Source organism: Dunckerocampus dactyliophorus, chromosome 9 (assembly GCF_027744805.1).
Source record: "Dunckerocampus dactyliophorus isolate RoL2022-P2 chromosome 9, RoL_Ddac_1.1, whole genome shotgun sequence".
NCBI lineage: Eukaryota > Metazoa > Chordata > Actinopteri > Syngnathiformes > Syngnathidae > Dunckerocampus > Dunckerocampus dactyliophorus.
This window is the reverse complement of record NC_072827.1, coordinates 3,190,755-3,204,660: the sequence shown is the minus strand read 5'-3', so window position 1 is coordinate 3,204,660 and position 13,906 is coordinate 3,190,755. Positions and strand designations below refer to the sequence as shown.

Genomic DNA, 13,906 nt, shown 5'->3' with positions numbered 1-13,906 from the left:
GACACAAAACACAATATGGTTACAGTTCCACTCCAGTCCTGTAGGTGGCAATCATGCTCATTATCAGGTTTGTATCAGCTGCTGGATCTGCGGGGTTCATGCAAGCGGACTTTAATGGCAAAAATACATTCCTTAAACCCCACCTTTATCACAATCAGCATCAGAATTCAACTGCTTCTTCCTTAAAGTATTGCGCCACCCATCTCTGGATATTCAATGTATCTTTTGCTGACTGAACAACTTAATGTCTATCTCTCTTAAGCACTGTACTCCTTGCGCCGTGCAGGTGCTCTTCATGTGAAGAGGTACTTAACAACGTATTTATACGTCTTTTACGTATTTTTTGCGTGAGAGGCAAAAAGAGGTGATGACGCAAATCTCCACACGCTTGCACATACATAGTTCAGTTCCAAATGTGAAAATTATAAATTATAATCTAAATTATAATAATTATAATTAATTCTAATATAAATTATAAATTGTTATTTTGATGTAAACAACCCCTTTTTGTGTTGTTTAGATATTTGAGCTGTCACAAAAGCAAAAAATATTTGTGTCAAAGTGAAAGTTATGCTTGACATCTTTTCGCAAATAAACAGAAATAAAAAATAAAAAAAATGTTGAGGGGAAGAAGGAAAGAAAAAGTGAAGGTAAAAAAGGCAATGTTGAAGGATGCGATGATTTGGAACTAACTCTCCATAAAAATGAACTGACAAACTCATATGACACAGGTGATGATATTTGGGAGTTTTCTACAGCTTTTCCTTTTTGTATGAGCAAAGCAGTGCCAAATCTGGAGTGTTTGACGTTAATTTCCCTCCTGGGATTAATATAGTAGACTAGTCTATCGGTATGTCCATCAATCAATCTATTGTAATGTAATGTAGCTGTTTATTCCAGTTATCTATAGAAAAAGATATTCCAAACGCAGGCTGTAGGTTGTCTATATCCATATGTCCTGCGTGGAAGGCCCTCCAAGGATGAAGGTCAAAGGGACATTCCCAAAGTTCACATAACACTGATTTCCTGCGCTTGTCACAACACACACACAACACACACACACACACACAGCAGAAGTGGGTCAAATGACAGAAGATGGGAATTTTAATTTGCGGTTTGGGAGTGATTCCTTTTTCTCTCCTTAATGTAGGTCATGCCTAAACGACGGGAAAAGTGAGCTGATCCTTGCTCTCGCTGTGAGGGAACTGTCATTTTGACACATAATAATTTGCGCCAAGTGTTGTTGTTGCACATGTGGAACGATTTGGTCGTCACAGCTGTGCAGCAGGGGCGTGCTCCTTCCCATCCCGTTTCAGTGTTTCAATGGAGCCTTCTGGCATGAAGGTTAACATTTAACACGTCCTCACTGCTCTAACCATCCATCACGGCTGTCTTTTATTCAAGATTCAACAGTTTTGTTGTCATATGCACAGTAAAACAGGCGGTTATACTACGCAATGAAATTCTTATTCTGTTCATTCGCCCTAAAATAAAAGAAAGAAAACACAAGAAAAACAATAAGAACAGAAGAAACACCAATACCAATAAATTAAAAGCAACGACAACAGAGACATTAATACCAATAAATTAAAAGCAACAATAATATGTTCAGTGTTATGAGTGTTATGAGTGTGTGTGTTTGTGTTGCGTGCGGCGTGTGTGAGTGCTTCGTTGAGGAGCCTGATGGCCTGTGGGTAAAAGCTGTTTGCCAGCCTTGTGGTCCTGGACTTCAAACTCCTGTAGCGTCTGCCTGACGGTAGGAGTGTGAATAATGAGTGTTGTGGATGTGTGCTGTCCTTGATGAGGTTGTGTGTTCTGCGTAGGACTCTAGATTTATAAATGTCTTGCAGTGAGGGGAGGGCTGCCCCAACAATGTTCTGTGAGGTCTTGATCACCCGCTGGAGTGCCTTCCTATCACGTGTTGTACAGTTACCGTACCAAACAGTGATGGAGGCGGTAAGGACACTTTCCATAGTGCACCTAAAGGCCCTGTCACACCTTGACGATTTAGCCAGCGCATGCCCGACGTGATCATTTTGATGGCATACGTTGACCTGTCGACGTTATAGAAGCAACTGAGGATTTTGGTTGACATGCCAAATTTCCTTTTATGATCAGAACCATTTTTTTGGGATACCATTATGATAATAGCGGAGATAACGCGAAGGAATTTTGCTACACGTTGCATTCCAGAGACGGATGGGATAGGTCTGCACTTTGACAAAGAAAAAGGAAGTGTGGCACAGCCCAGAGAGATTCCGTGTGAGGCAGCCAGCACGGCACATTTTGTAGAAATGGGAGTTTCCTGTCATTAAAAGAATGCACCACCCTAAATATTCACGTCTGGCTGATTTTTTGTTTTTTTTTACCATTTCAGAGAGAGAAAATATGCTGCCAGATGAGATTTTAATCCAAAGTAATGGCGTATCTTTTTTCTCCAAACAGCCCTTAGTTGCATGATGTAAAACATACCGTAAATTCCGGTGTATGAGTCGCTTATACAACGTTAGTTTGTTTTGGTTTAGTTTATTTGAACATGAAGGTTCCAATGGAATACATCTCATGAATCATCCTTTCACAATTCCATTTGTCCAAAAGGAGTAGGAAGAAGCAAAGCTTATTTAATCCTACCCCCCATCCATCTACATCTAGTACAGTACCTGTTGTTCACTTCCTGCTTTCCATGTCATGTTTTCTATAATAATACATAATAACAGTAAGAAGACAAAATATATATATATATACAGTATATATATAATAAATATAAATTTAAAAAAAACAAAACTTAAAAAAAACCCCAAACCTGACAGAATAATCATTGTGATGATCAAGACTCTTCTGCTTTGTATTTAGCAAACATCAACTGCTTGTGTTGTTTTTTGAATTTGCTCATCTCTGTACATTGTTTGAGTTCCTTACTCAATCCGTTCCATAATTTAATTCCACATACAGAAATGCTGTGGGTTTTCAGCGTAGTTCTCACATATAAATGTTTTAAGTTTCATTTTCCTCTGAGATCATATTTCTCCTCTCTGATAGAGAAATACTGTATGAGGTTTTTGGGTAAGAAGTTATTAACTTCATGCATTATTCGAGCAGTTTGAAAGAATACTAAATCTGCAAATTTTAATATGTGATTTTAAAAATAAAGGGTTTGTATGTTGTCTATACTTGGCATTATGAATGATCCTCACCATCTTTTTTGCAATACAGTGAGTGAATGAAGATTGCTTTTGTAATGATTACGCCATATCTCCACACAATACGCTAGATATGCTAATACTAAGGAACAGTACAGAGTGTGCAGTGATTTTTGATCAAGAACATATTTAGCTTTATTCAATATAGAAATATTTCTCGCCACCTTTTGTTGTATATATACGTTGTGGCTAATTTATGGCTAAATTCTAATCTCGTGACATCTCTTTTACTTCAGAACTACTACTAATTGTTTAAATACTGTGCCGCTGGTGAGTCAGTGAGGGAATGGTCGCTCTTTCTTTGGCAATCACGAGCTATCAGGGCACTCACAAGGAGCTTATCAGCCCATTGGAAATCGCAGGAGGTCAGTATATATACCAGTATAAAAACATAGTCTGACTCACGGTGTCATCTTTAACAGCAATTTACTAACAACACTAAATTTGTGTACCTGACAAATATACAAACATGTACCAATATGAGTTTGCAATGGAAAACCCAACATTTTTAAGTTTTCCTACAAAGCATTGCATCTGAAAAAAACGTTAATTGGGGCGCTGCAATGATGTCAGCCTCCCTCTGGGGTTTTGGGCTCCGGGTTCTCTGGTTCCCTCTGGTGGACAGAGGCAGCATTGCAGTGCCACACACCATTTTCTGTGCTTCTCCTACAAAATTGTTTGCTCAAAGAAAGTGCATTATGCAAAAAACTTTAAAATCCTTTTTTTTTTCATTTTAAACTCCTATTGGTACATGTTTGTACATGTTATCTTTCTGAGGTATACCTTTAGAGTGTAAGATGACACAGTGGGTCAGACTGTTATATTGAGTAATGACCTCCTGCAATTTCCAATAGGCTGACAAACTCGGGTTTTTTTGCATAGCTCATGATTGGCTCCTGTCAAATAAAGAGCTAACTGGTCCTCACGGACTCGTGCGCGCCACAATATGCCATTTTATGACGTAGACATGTGTAGCTTATACATGTACAATCAGTTTTTTCCTCTAAATTTAGTGGGTGCGACACACCGGAATCAACGGTAAAAAAGACAAATCCAAGCTGTTGAAAAAAAATCAGGGGACGCAACAATCATGCCATCATGTCTACTCAGCATGATTATTATATTTTTGTTGTATTTTACTAATTTTATACAAATTCCACACCAAGAGTGCAACTCCAACAGGTGGGCAGGGCAGAGATATTTAGGTCAGCGATGCTAAAAATGTTGGTAATGTCAGCTGCCGGACACACACACACACACACACACACACACACACACGCACACGCACACACACGCGCACACACACACACACAGTTTGGTAAACATTCATCATCACCATGGCAAAATGCTTGATTAGGATCAGCTGATGTGACTGGTTTGATTCAGTGTGTCTTATTATACACAACAAAAACACACACTTTCTGTCCTCATGTGCACTCCTGATCAAAATTGTAAGACCCGTTTAAAAATGGCAAGTATGCCCATTTTGCACTGTTGGATCTCAAGGAGGTTCTGAGTAGAGCTTCAAAATGCAAAAAGAAGAAATGGGAGTGAGACAAAAAAGCTATTTATTGCAAACCCTAACCCTAACCCTGTACATCAGCTGATCAAAAGTTTAAGATCATTTTGATGAGAACACCAAACATGGGACATTGAAGGGTGGAAGAAAGTTTTATTCTCCCTTGACGGTCCTGATGGCTTCCAACGTTACTGCCAAGACCAGGAGATCCCACCTGAGATGTTTTCCACATGGCACAGTGGAGGGGGGCGTCGTCATGATCCTTCAACAGAACAATGGAGCTTCAGGTGGTGCAGGGGCGTCAAACGGCAGCCGGCTATGTAGAGATGTTCCTTCGGGCATCCCTCATGACCGAAGGCCCTCGTCTGTGGGGTAATGACTGGCTTTTTCAACAGGACAACGATGCACTTCACAAAAGGAATAAGCGCACTCTTTTGGACCATCCTGCGTGTTCCCCTCATCTAAATCCAATCCAGACAATATGGAGATGGATGCCAAGGGAAATGTACAAAAATGGACATCAGTTCCAGTCAGTGGATGCCCTCCGTATAGCCATCTTGACCACCTGGAGCAACATTCCCACTAGCCTCCTGGAAACACTGGCTTCAAGCATGCCAGAACCAATTTTTGAGGTGATTAACAAGAATGGCACAGCTACTCATTACCTAGTCCTTTTTTCTACATTTTATTTCGATTTTAGGTTTTTGTTTTTGTTTTGTTTTTTTTAAGCTATGGTCTTAAACTTTTGATCAGCTGATGAACAGCCTCTTTCATGTTAATGCGTGTTTGCAATAAATGTCTCACTCGTATTTCTTCTTTTTGCATTTACATTACTTTTTTCAGCTGGTCGTAAAGCTTTGATCAGGAGTGTGTAATTCCACATGAGCCCTGAAGGACGCCCGCCACCCGAGCGTGCCATCCAGCTGTTTTGAGGAATTTGAGAACTGTGTTCTCTGTGCACATTCATTTAGCTGGGAAGAGTTTTTGAAGCTTGGAAATGAAATGTGCACACAAACATCAACAGCCTGGATGTTTGTGGGCACATACTGTGTGTGTGCGTGTGGCATAGCCAGCAGAGAATGCAAGCGGGTGCCAATGCATCAGATTTTTGTCCTTTTTCCCCCTGACTGGCTATGCACTATATCAGATTTACGATGCAAGTTTAATTCTCACTCTTAATGGCTGGAATGAGCTTGGTCAGTGTGTCAAAGGTCACCAGACATGAGAATTCTTCTGATAAGTTCCACTTTGTGCTCCTGTTGCTTAATGTATTGGGATTTATGTTTCTTCTGTTCTTATTCATTTTCTTGTGTTTTTTTCTTTCTTTCTTTTTTGGGAGAATGAACAGAAAAAGAATTTCATTGCATATCAGAACCACCAGTTTTACTGTGCATATGACAATAAAACTCATGAATCTTGAATCTTTGGAGTGCCGTGCCTACAGCGTGTGGGTGATTTGTGACATTCAGCGACTACAGAAACCCTACGAGGAGATCCAGTGAAAGAGATCTATCATGAAAACAAAACCCGCTTATGTAGCTAAATACAGAAAACAAAACGTTAGGATTCGCCGCTCATGATGATGTAGTAAAGTTCTGCACCACTGCAAACTACCACCACCGTAATAAACATATGGTCAAACCAATAATTATCTGAGCGTGTCAATCAAAAGTGAGCATTTGCATCTCTGTAAAAGCTGATTTCTGGTTTGGTTTCAAAGCAAGCATGTCGTCCTGTCCCAAGTCGTAGATGTTTGTGTGCTTTGGACTTCGGAGGCCCGCCCCAGTGACCCTGTTGCCACGGCGACAGATGCTCCCCACATTCCGCAGGCCAGGAAGTGAGGAATTTGAGGTATTTGCAATCTGGTCGAGTTTCTGCCTCTTGTCGCATGTATGCAGGTCACATGGGCGCCCTCGTCAAGATAGCCGCCAAACCCAAGGCCAACCAACCTTAAACACGTCTGACCTTTTTCATTGACTCGATCAGGGGTTCTCAACTGGTCTCAACCTGGGACCCACATTTTCCAGTGGTATTTTAGTTGCAATCCAGTTTTATTTAAGTCATATTTATTTATTTTTGACACTTTTATTTAAGTATTTTTATTTTTTATTTAATTTTTTACACCTACATTTTTTTACACCATTTAAGTCATTTTTATTTCTTATATTTTATATTTATGTTTTCATATATGCATTTAATTCATTTATACTTTTGTCTCTTTTTTTTTTATGTATGCTTTCATTTATATACAGTCAAACCTGTCTTAGCGGCCACCTGCCTATAGCGGCCACTGACAAATCCCCCGCAGAAAATGTACGCGTTATAAACCCTGTGTATAGCGGTCACCTGTCCAATGCGGCCAGCGGCCACCCATTTTGTCTCCGTTGGTCAATATCTGACCGCATGTAGCGGCCAAAATGCCAACTCAAGCAGAAGCTTCATGCACGAAAAAATTTCGTTTTTCAATCAATGAAGCCGTCGTGTGTAGACTTTAATTACTGAGTCCTAGCTCAGTCACAATCATTCACAACATCCACACAAACTGTCAGTTGTTCCACATAAAAAAGCCGTCTTCTTTAGAGTGTGTTGCAGACAGTGACACCGTTTATTTCCTGGTGTGCACTGGTCACTACTGTAATGCCGCTTGTTGTGGGGAAGGAGAGACTCACGTCGCCGATGCACTTTAATCGCTTTATTAACAGCGGTTTATTAACCTAGTTTATTAACCTAGTTTATTAACTTTTATCCGCAGTCCCACAGTGCCCTCTACTGGTCAACATGTAACAGTGTAATTATACGTACCTGCAAATACAACAAGCTTCTAATCACAGACATGTCAATATGTGCGCATAAAAATTCAACATGGCCGTCAACCTGTCTATAACGGCCACCTGCCTATAGCGGCCACTTTTGCCGTTTCCCTTTAGTGGCCGCTACAGACAGGTTTGACTGTATTTAATTGATTTATACTCAAGTTGTTTTTCAAACTTATTTTTAATAGTTTTACACTTTTTATTTTTTTATATTTTTATCAGTGCTTTATGTATTTATTTAATTCATTTATACTTAAGTCACTTTTATATGTATTTATTTAAAATTCTTTTTTACACTTTTATTGAAGTCATTTTTACTTTTTAATTTTTCCTTTTATGCTATCATTTATGCCTTTATTTAATTCATTTATATTTTTACCTAAGTCATTTTTATAATTACTATTATTTTTTTACACTTTTAAGTCATTTTTATTTTTTGTTTTTTTTAATTTAAATGCTTTCATTTATGTATTTATTTAATTTATCTATATTTTTTATTTAAGTCAATGTGTACGTTTTTTTTTGTTTGGTTGTTGTTTGTTTTTTTTAAATCGGCAATGTCATCGTTTCAAACATTAATACACATAATTACATGTCCAAAGTGCATTTTAGAGGAATTTATAAAGGCGTTTTGTCAAGAAAATGATAATTGCATGCATAAATGAAAATTAAATATAAAAATGAATTACATTTTTCATTCACTTCATTGTAAAGTGCTTGGGGTACCTTGAAAAGCGCAGTAAAACGGAATCCATTATTATTATTAAGAATCATGAGTTACGACGACATCTTCTGTAAGGAGTTGGAACGACAAGCGACATTCACAGGCGGTGCCCACTCTAATGTCTTTGTGAGCGAGGGCCAACAGGTAGCGCCGAATCTATTAAATTTACTCATGGCGTACCGGCCCAAATAAATGAATGTGTGTAGGAGAAACACTGGCGCCGTCTCTGTCATCGTCTTCCTACTCAAAGGCCCTCACCGCCCTCCTTTGTCCATCCTTCGCCAAGACATTATAGTGCACAAACACACAAACAATAAACACACACACTAGCAAGTCACATCCTGTTGGCGTCGTCGTTACATAAAATCCACCACGGCTGATTCTGTGTGCGGGAAGCACTCTGGGGACGGAAAAGAAAAATGTAGGCAGGACACACACACACGCACGCACGCACACGCACACATCCTTTCCTGTCATCTCAATGCGTGGCATACCACTCCCACCCGCCTCCCCCCTTTTCTCCCCCTCTAAAACATTTCCTCCTTAAAAAAAAAAGTTGGTTATGCAACGAGACAGTTTGCTGGCTAATTTGCAGCTGGAGAGGAGAAGACGAGGTCGGCTGATAAGAGTCGGGTGTGAGCGGTGAGTGGAGGGCGGCGGGTGTTTAGGACTGACACCAAAACAAGTTTCCTATTTAAAAAACACAGACCACGCTGTGTTCAAATAAAGCCTGCTGGAATGCAGCGCAAATGGCTTGAAGCGCTTTGAGGACTATTCAACACATTATCTTGTGTAAAAGTGGTACTCCGGGTGTTCAGTCAGTTGAAATACACTGGCCAAAAAAATTAGAGGAACACTTGGAAAACACATCAGATCTAAACTGGGGGAAAATGATGTTGAATATGTTTCCTGATAATAAGTGGGTGATGTATTAGTAACAAAATGATGCCACATCATTTGATAGAAATGAAAATGATCACCCTATAGAGGGGGGAAATCAAAGACACCCCAAAAATGAAAGTGAAAAAATGATGCAGCACACTGGTCCATTTAGCTAAAATGTCACTGGAGCAACTCAAAATGATTCTCAGTAGTTTGTGTGGCCCCCACGTGCTTGTACGCATGCCTGACAACGTGGGGGCATGCTCCTAATGAGACTACGGATGGTGTCCTGGGGGATCTCCTCCCAGATCTGGACCAGGGCATCACTGCGGTACCTGGACGCATGGAGGAGATTCCAGGAGACAGGTAGTTACTCCAGGAGAGCTGGACAGGGCCGTAGAAGGTCCTTCAACCCTCAGCAGGATCGGTATCTGCTCCTTTGTGTAAGGAGGAACAGGATGAGCACTGCCAGAGCCCTACAAAATGACCTCCAGCAGGCCACTGGTGTGAATGTTTCTGACCAAACAACCAGAAACAGGCTCCATGAGGGTGGCCTGAGGGCCCGACGTCCTGTAGTGGGCCCTGTGCTCACTGCCCAGCACCGTAGAGCTCCATTGGCATTTGCCATAGACCACCAGAATTGGCAACTACACCACTGGTGCCCTGTGCTCTTCCCTGATGAGAGCAAGTTCAACCTGAGCACATGCGACAAAATGGACCAGTCTGCTGCATCATTTTTTCACTTTCATTTTTGGGGTGTCTTTGATTTCCCCCCTCTATAGGGTGATCATTTTCATTTCTATCAAATGATGTGGCATAATTTTGTTACTAATGTAATACATCACCCAATTATTATCAGGAAAGACATTCAACATCATTTTTCCCCTTGTTTAGATCTGATGTCTTTTCAAAGTGTTCCTCTAATTTTTTTAAGCAGTGTATTTCCTCAAGTCCCAACACAAGCTAAAGAAAACATTATTGCAGCGTGTAGTGATTTAAGTGGCGGGAATGAGCCAACGTTACTCAGTTCTGGAGAGGCCAAATTTGCCGGATAAGTTTTCAGTTTTTACAAAAATATATTTCAAAAAGTATTTCAAATTAGGTATTGGGCCAACATTTTAAAAAAGGCAATCCGAGATTGGGAAGAAAGTCGCAAATCTATGAGAATAAAGTCGTACATTTACAAGAAAAAAGTCATTAATTTATTAGGAAAAAAGTATTGAATTTACAACTTTATTCTTGTACAGTAAATTTACGAGAAAAAAGTCATAATATCACGAGAATAAAGTCGTAAATTTGTGAGAAAAAGTTGTAAATTTACAAAAAAAGAAATCATATCACGGAAATAAAGTCGTAATCGCGAGAAAAAAGTCGTACATTGAAGAGAAAAAAAGTCATACATTTGCAAGAATATAGTTCTAAATTTACGAGAAAAAAGTCATAATATCACGACAATAAAGTCATAAAATTGCAAGAAAAAAAGTCATACATTTACAAGAAAAGAAGTCGTAAATTTGCGGAAAAAAGTCGTAAATTTCCGAGAACGAAGTCATAACTTTACAAGAAAAAAGCCGTGAATTTCGGAGAAAAAGTCGTGAATTTCCAAGAACGAAGTCATAAGTTTACAAGAAAAAAGCTATGAATTTCGGAGAAAAAGTCATAAATTTACAAGAAAAAAGCCGTAAATTTCTGAGAAAAAAAGTCATAATATCACGAGAATAAAGTCGTAATATCACAAGAGTAAAGTCGTAAATTTATGAGAAAAAAGTCAGAATAGTACAAGGATAAAGTCAAATTTGCAAAAAAAAAAAAAAAACAAGTTAAAGTCTGGTAAAAATTACAATTACGAGAAAAAAAGTCGTAAATTTGAAACAATAAAGAGGATAAAAAAAGTTGTAAATTTACAAGAATGAAGTCAAATTTACAACAAAAAAAGAGTTGGAATATCACAAGAATTGCATCGTTAACTTACAGGAAAAAAAGTCAAAAATTTACGAGAAAAAAGTCGTACATTTTACAAGAATAAAGCTGTACATTTCTGCAAAAACAGTTGTAATATCACGAGATATTAAAAAGTCGTAAATTTACAAGAATGAAAATTATAAATTTACAAAAAAAAGATGCAAATTGATTGAAAAAAAAGTTGTAATGTCAGGGGAATAAAGTCGTAAATTTACGAGAAAAGAAGAAGTCACATTAAAAGAATGTGTCGTACGTGTCAGAGGGAAAATAGAGCACAGCTCTTCATGAAGGAAGGAATATTTCCTCTTGCAAGCTTTTATTTACAACGTGGCAGCAAAACAGAACAGTTGAGCACAAACAGATTAGCATGGAGAAAGTTGTAAATTTACGAGAATAAAGTCCTATAATAAGACTATACGACTATAATAATAATCTCAGATTTTTTTCCCTAATGTGGCCCTAGCACTCCGTCGTAAAATACAAAAACGAGTTATTATTAATAAATAAATATTTTTAAAATTCCGAAAAAAATTGGTTCAACTCTGGATAAAGGTTAAAAATGACTTTAATAATGCTGCAACTTCTTAGTGAATAATTCATCTTTTAGTATTTTCTTGATTAGGCCATCATATCCGGGGCGTCCAAAGTGCGAGCATCTGTTTTTGTCATTGACCCATGGAAACGTTCTAAAATATAATTCAACAGGAAAACTTAAAAAATAGCCGTAATTTGACAAGGATTAAGTTAAAATGTTAAGAGAAAAAACGAGAAAAAGTCCTACCTTTACGAGAATGACGTCATAATATTGTGAGGAGGAATATACTCATTTTAGTAGCATAAAAGGTGAAAGATTAAAGAACGACTTTTTTAAAGTTGCAATATAATGAAACACAAACCAAACAACAAAGTTGTCGCTGTTGGAATGAAGTCAAAATACTATCGTAATAAAGTTATAATTATGCAAAAAAAAAAACATTTACAAGAAGAAAGTTTAAATAGTTGGGAAATTTTTATTTAAAAAAAACAGCAAAAATTAAAAAAATATATATATTTTTACAAGAATAAAGTCCAAATATTAAGAGAAAAAAGTCATAATCTAACAAGAAAAGTAGTAAATATGAAATATTAACTAATTCAATACCAAAGACGTATTTATACGGTTTTATAAACCCGAACACCCGATCCCAACAACGTATTTACACGTCTTTTAGGGTTTTTTAAGCAAAAGGAGGTGATGACGCAACTCTCCACTAATGCATTTCACTTTCAGAACAATTTTAAGCCATAAAACAAGGTGGCAGAAGTGCATTTGATCAGAGCTCGGCAAGCATCATAGATGGCAAAGACCTGCATGACAGGAAGGAGGAAGTGAGAGCGCGTGGAGGAGTGTCGCGTGCAGAAGGTTACGCATTGTAGGGAAATTTTAACGCAATTTTGTAATAAAATATAGCCTGGTCATAAACTATGGCATCGTTGGAGGACTTCCTACAAGTTCATCCCACAAGTGTTTGATGGAGTTGTTCATTGCCAAGATGAGTTGTGACCCAAAACATTTGTACATCAAATGGAGGCCGACGCTGCCACACAGACAGGGACAGGGAGCGGTGGGACGCGACAGTCAGGGTGGCGACTGGGCTTGAACAGAAGGAACTGATCCGCCCTGCTGCCATTGAATGTCGCCTTCCTGTTTGCAGCGCTGACAATGGCGGCGGCCGTGGAGGCCAGGAAGGGGCCCCCATTGTGGCCCAGCGGCTTTTTCTCCATCCCCATCTCCATCATCTCACACGCTGTGAATATCAGCCGAGGTTAGAACATAACGGACTGCTGGATCCGACCGATGACCTCATTTGCCTCAACTCAAGAGTTAAATATCATTCCAAATCAATATGGTCCACCTCTGCTATAAGTAAACAATATTTCTTCAGCTGGCTGGAAAATCCACCTGACAATCAGACATTTCCACACTGCGGAAGCTGTTACGTAAGAGCAGCTCGTTCCTAGCCATGAACACATTCTATACTACGACGGAGTATTAGGGCCACACTGAGAAAAAAATAATAATCGGAGATCTGTGACTTTGATGAAAGTTGTAAATGTACGATAAAGTGTTAAATGGATGAGAATAAAGTGTTGAGGTGTGATGTGTCGTACGTGTCAGAGGGAAAATAGAGCATAGATCTTCAGGAAGGAAGGAAACTTTCCTCTTCAGGCAAGCTTTTATTTACAACGTGGCAGCAAAACATATAGCAGTTGAGCACCAACAGGCTAGCTAGCCCTTCTCACGTCCGCCTTCCTTACCCCACCCCCTCCACATGCCCAAGGCCAAAGGTCACATAACTGCCCCCTTTTGATAGCAGTCTCAGGCAATGCCTGTAACATAAACTTACCAGTTTTTTCTCCTAAATTTACAACATTATTCTCGTAAATGTCCGATTTTATTCTTGTAAGTTTGATGTTTTTGTCGTAAGTGTACGGCTTTTTTTCATGTAAATGTATGACGTTATTCTTGTAAATGTACGATTTTATTCTTGAAATCTTATGACTGTTTTCCTGTAAATGTACGACTTTTTTCTCAAAAATGTGCGACTCCATTCTCGTAAATGTACAACGTTTTTTTCTCGGATACATGCGACTTTTTTCCCCAAGTAAATGTACGATTTTTTTTCTGAAAAATGTACAACTTTATTCTCGTAAGTGGATGATTTTATTCTTGTAAATGTATCACTTTTTTTGTCAAATGTACAATTTTTCTTGTAGGTTTAGGATTTTTTTCATGTACTGTAAACGTGTGACTTTATTCTCGTAA

General features: G+C 38.6%; 1 protein-coding gene across 1 annotated transcript in view; it reads right to left on the bottom strand.

The window, feature by feature from the left end:
* The window catches only part of lats2 (large tumor suppressor kinase 2), a 41,087-nt gene that overhangs the window by 14,197 nt on the left and 12,984 nt on the right, over positions 1-13,906 (bottom strand). The gene's annotated exons all lie outside the window — the stretch shown is intronic.